Source organism: Rhinopithecus roxellana, chromosome 9, assembly GCF_007565055.1.
Source record: "Rhinopithecus roxellana isolate Shanxi Qingling chromosome 9, ASM756505v1, whole genome shotgun sequence".
Classification (NCBI taxonomy): domain Eukaryota; kingdom Metazoa; phylum Chordata; class Mammalia; order Primates; family Cercopithecidae; genus Rhinopithecus; species Rhinopithecus roxellana.
The window spans coordinates 58,808,122-58,813,202 of NC_044557.1; positions in this window are offsets into that span (position 1 = coordinate 58,808,122).

The following is a 5,081-nucleotide window of genomic DNA, read 5'->3' on the forward strand; positions in this document are numbered from 1 at the left end:
CGCTGCCCCGCCCCGGGCCGCGCCAGGCCGGGCCCCACCAATCGGCGGCGCAGGGGACCCGGGGCCGCCCTGCGAGAGGTTGTCACCAACGCACGTGACCTGGCGCCCGGCCGGCGGGGCGCTCAGCTCCGAAACAAGCCCGGGCAACAAAAACCGGGAGCCGAGCGTGGAGGCCTGGGCAAGCGGAAGGGTGGGAGAGTGGAGCTAGGCCGGGGAGGGAAGCGCTGGGGCCGGGGCCGGCTTCCCGGGAGCCAGCGGGAGCGGGGCGCGTAGCAGGCGGGCTAGGAAGAACCGGCCGGCGACGGGAAGGGCAGAGGAGGAGCTCGCCCTCAGCGACCCTCCTGGCCGAGTGAGGGGTCGAGGGTTTGGGGCACAAAGGGCGCAGAACGTTTTCTCCTGTGAGAGGAATATTAAGAATCCGGGGAGGGCTGGGACTAACGCCTCCGAGAGCCCCACCTGGCCCGCCTAGGGTTAGATGTGTAGCCAGGGTGCTGGGAGGGGGCCGCTGCTGGGCCCCAGATAGAGGGATAGAGGCCATTCAGTCACGGAGCCGGGCCCCACCTGCTGTAGAAACCGCCACCGAGAGCTGGCCGGGCTTGCTGTACGCTCTGGATTCCGCCTGCCTATAGACGAGGCACAAGGGACTGCGAGACCAGGCCTGAAGGCAGAGAGGTCAGCAGGCTCGGGGGCCTCTGCTCCAGCGGACAACAAGCACACCTGGCGGGAACGGCCGCCTCCCCAGGCGCTGCAGCCTAGCTCTCATGTGACCCAGGGAACTTAGCCCTCTGTTCTGTTTGCATACCTGCAAAGTGTGGGCATTCACGCCGGGCCTGCCAACTCACCAGGTTATTTATGGTGACAAGAGAGTGAGACAGTGGGCATGAACGTGTTTTCCAAACCAAGGCTCTGTCCACATATAGGTGGATTAACTGGCTGGCAAAGGCAGGTGAGTAACGTTGATGCCTGTTAGCTCTAATGTGGATACTGTTTGGACTGGGATGTAGTTCTGTGACCTGGGGTGAACTGTATAGCAACCCTCGAGGGATTCCTGTCACGTTACAGTATCTGAAAGACACTCACATTCTGACCCTCACAACATAGTCAGTCCATTTCCAACAGTACTGGTTTTAAAGGGTGTAAATTGCAGTGCAGAGAATTGTCAGACACCAAGGAGTAATGATCGAAATATGATGGTCATTGGACCTTGTCTTGGGAGAAAGAGCTAAAACTGATCTAGATAGTCTCACAGACTTGAACATGCTTTGGATTTTAGGTTTTTGCAAATCAGGCTCATTCTAATATTTTCTCCCAAATGCTAAGGTAGGAGCCCCATGATCTCTTGTTTCTCCCTAGAAATCCATTGAAGAGGCCATCTCCACATTCAGAATCAAGGTATGATGACACTTACAAGGGGCTAATTTTTAAAAAGAAAAAGGCCTACCTTTTTCCAGTTTGACAAGGTTTATCATGGTTAAAGCAACATGTGAAATCATACGATCTTGTTATGATAGAAGAAAACAATATGAAGTAGATCATTTTTCCAGAGATGACCACAACAGTATCTCCATCATGAAGTGGGTGTATTTTTCTTCCCTTTGAATCTGGGCTGACCCTGTGATTGCTCTGACCAATAGAATGTGGCAGAAAGAATGTTCTAAGACTTCCAAGCCTCAGCATTAAGCAAAAGCATTTAAGCAAACCCGACAGCTTCTGCTTTGTACTCTGGAAAATGCCAGCCACCCATAAGGAGAGACCACCCTGCTAGCCACAGGGAGAGGCCATGTGAAAAGAAAGATGCCTGGCCAGCTCTAGCTCTTCAGCTCATCCCAGCTGAGCTACGAGACACATGAGTGGAAAAGCCCTTAGGAAGTTCCAGCTCCAGCAGACACCATATGGAACAGAGATAAGCCATCCCCACGGAGCACTGCCAAAATGACAGCATTGTGAACAAGTAAATGATCATTGTTTTAAGGCACTAAATGTTGGGGTAGTTTTTAAAGCAGCAATAGATAACCAAAACACAAAGCTAACAGAAATGCCCATCACAGATCAGTGACTCTAAGCTCTACCAAATAGAGTGTTTGTGAAGAAAACATCTTATCTCAGGAGTCACCTGCTTTCTGTTTACTCTCTTGCTGATTTATAATCTTCCCACCTGGTGCTTGTTTATCCCAGTGGTGCACCAAGGAGGGAGTGCCTCAGGGCAGCATAGGTGAAGTCTGTCCCTAGGAGGGAGGAGTATTTTACCACATTGTTTGGAACTGTTGGAGCATAATAATAAAAAGCAAACTGACTTTTAGTCAATTTTATTTTAAAATTCTTTGCAGACACACAAATTTACTGTGTACTGCCTGTAGCTGGGGCAGATCACCCCTGCTGCCACCCTCCCTGGTATGCCACTGATTTACATAAATGCATGCAGTAAAACTCAGGAGTAATGTCATCTCCATAGCGTAGAGCTGTCTGAACACAACCAAACTGTCAAATTACACAAATGCAAGCAAGCTTTTCATCTGTTCACCGACAAAGACCCAGCCAGGTTCTCCGCCTGGGCAGATCCAGTGAATCCAACCATCCCTTAATTCACAGAATAATTCTTAGCGTGTTGCTATAGTACCCACTTCCAGGCTGACCCCCTGCTGTGGGGGTGACCCTTTCCCCATCTGTCAGAGTCCTCCTGTCTGTTTTCCATGGAGCTCAATACACTCCCTTATCTACCCTAACAAAAGGGATTCAACCTCAAGTTTTGTTTTGAAGACTCAGTGCAGGACCACATTCACACCAGCAAACAGATACAATGCAACTAATGCCTCTGCCTCTTGCTTATGAAAGCAGGCTGTGGCCATCACCCTGCCAGTGGCATCGAGGCTGCTAAAGAATGTTGTTTCTTACCAACTTGTAGGATGCCTACTTGGGGCAGCCTCAGAACACAAAACAACAAGTTGTTCAGTCTGTACTGAGGAGAATCTCAAAGTGAAGTCCACTTAGGTCTTTTTCTAACTACCCATCAATAGTTAGGATCTGCTGGGCTTCTACCATGGACACAGCATGTTACCAAGTGTCTGGGAAAGACAAGAATTTTTTAAAATTGCATTTTAGATAAACAATCACTTAGCATTTCAGTGACATCTGTTGTCTTAAGGGAAGAAAGGGTCTGTCTGGGTCTCCAGAAAGCCTGGAACAAAGAAGCAAGAGATTCTGTGATTTCTGCTTTCTGAAATAAAAACAGAAAACAGATGTTTAACTGGGCTGCCAGTTATCATCTCAGAAAGGAGTCAAGAATTATTCCAGGGCAATAAGTGTAAGAGCTTTTCAAGACCCTGCAACCTTTGTGACTTTTGTATGTTTGTCTGTTTGTTTAACCCTATTTCCACGTGGTGATTTGAAATAAAATCCTTAAAATAAAAAGGATCTGTGTGCTGGCTGAGGCAGCAGAAAGAAAAAGGAGGAGGGCCCTCTTCATTCAGTAACCAGTGCTAGGGAGGAGTCCCCAAGAACTGGGGTAGCCTGCCCTGGATTGTGACTCATGATCACTCCAGGCCTAGGGTATTTTCTCCAGTTTCTGGAAAGTCCTTTCAAGGCTTCTTAGTTTCTGGCTGAATGTATAGATAACCCAATTATTTAGAACTTAGAGCAGAGGCTGGGCGCGATGGCTCACGCCTGTAATCCCAGCACTTTGGGAGGCCAAGGCAGGCGGATCACCTGAGGTTGGGAGTTCAAGACCAGCCTGACCAACATGGAGAAACCCCATCTCTACTGAAAATACAAAATTAGCCAGGCATGATAGTGCATTCCTGTAATCCCAGCTACTCGGGAGGCTGAGGCAGGAGAACCGCTTGAAGCAGGGAGGCGGAGGTTGCAGTGAGCTGAGATCGCACCATTGCACTCCAGCCTGGGCAACAAGAGTGAAACTGTCTCAAAACAAAACAAAACACCTTCAAGGAGAAAGCAAGGTCATCCCTTAATGGATATAGTCTAGAGACATGATACAGAATGGCCCTTCATACACCACCCTAGCTCCAAGGAACCCTGAAGCTTGTTGAGGCACTGTGTGGGGCGGATGTGACTTGGTCTTGGGGCGCTTGTTGGACATTAGTTGAAGTGTGTGAGCAAAGGGCTTTGTAACTCCCACTGCCAAAGCGACTTCTTCACGCACAGTGCTACTTCTGGGCACTGCCCAACAGTCCACATATGCCAGAGGCAACTCGAGGTGGGTCTGTAACCATGAATTGCTTTGTTAGGATGACAGCTTGAGTACAAGTGCCTTTCTGCTCTTCTCAAAAGGATGCAGATGATATGATTACTACTTACATAAGCCACACACTGCCTAAGTAATCTACCTATTTAAGGAAAACTCGTTGATTGGATTCTTTTTTTTTTTCTTTTTGCGTGAATGAACTACCTTAAATACCCATTTCATTTTGCAAGATGAATTTGTGCTTTTAAATGTCCATGTTTCTCATGGCTTTGGCAAAGCCAGCCTAAACGTTTTGATCATCTGAGGCAAGGTTTTTGATTTCTGTAGTACCCTTTTGGGGCCTCTTTTCTGCTTTATTCCTCTTTGATAGGAGTAGGCATTTATTTCTCTTAAATATCCATTACATTTTGCAACATGAATTTGTGTGTTTTTGGTTTTTGTTTTTTGGTTTTTTTTTGAGATGGAGTCTTGCTCTGTCACCAGGCTGGAGTGCAGTGGCATGATCTTCACTCACTGCAACCTCTGCCTCCCGGGTTCAAGAGATTCTCCTGCCTCAGCCTCCTGAGTAGCTGAGACTACAGGTGTGTGCCAGCTCGCCCAGCTAATTTTTGTATTTTTAGTAGAGACAGGGTTTCACCATGTTGGCCAGGATGGTCTCGATCTCTTGACCTCAAGATCTGCCTGCCTCAGCCTCCCAAAGTGCTGGGATTACAGGCATAAGCCACCACACCCGGCCTATTCAACAATTATTTAATGAGCACTTACTCTATGCCAGGCACCAGGCATACAGCAGTGAACAAAACAGATAAAGTCTTGGCCCTCAAGAACCTTCCATCTAGTAGAGGAGATACAATAAACAAGTAAACATATAATTTAGTGTGTG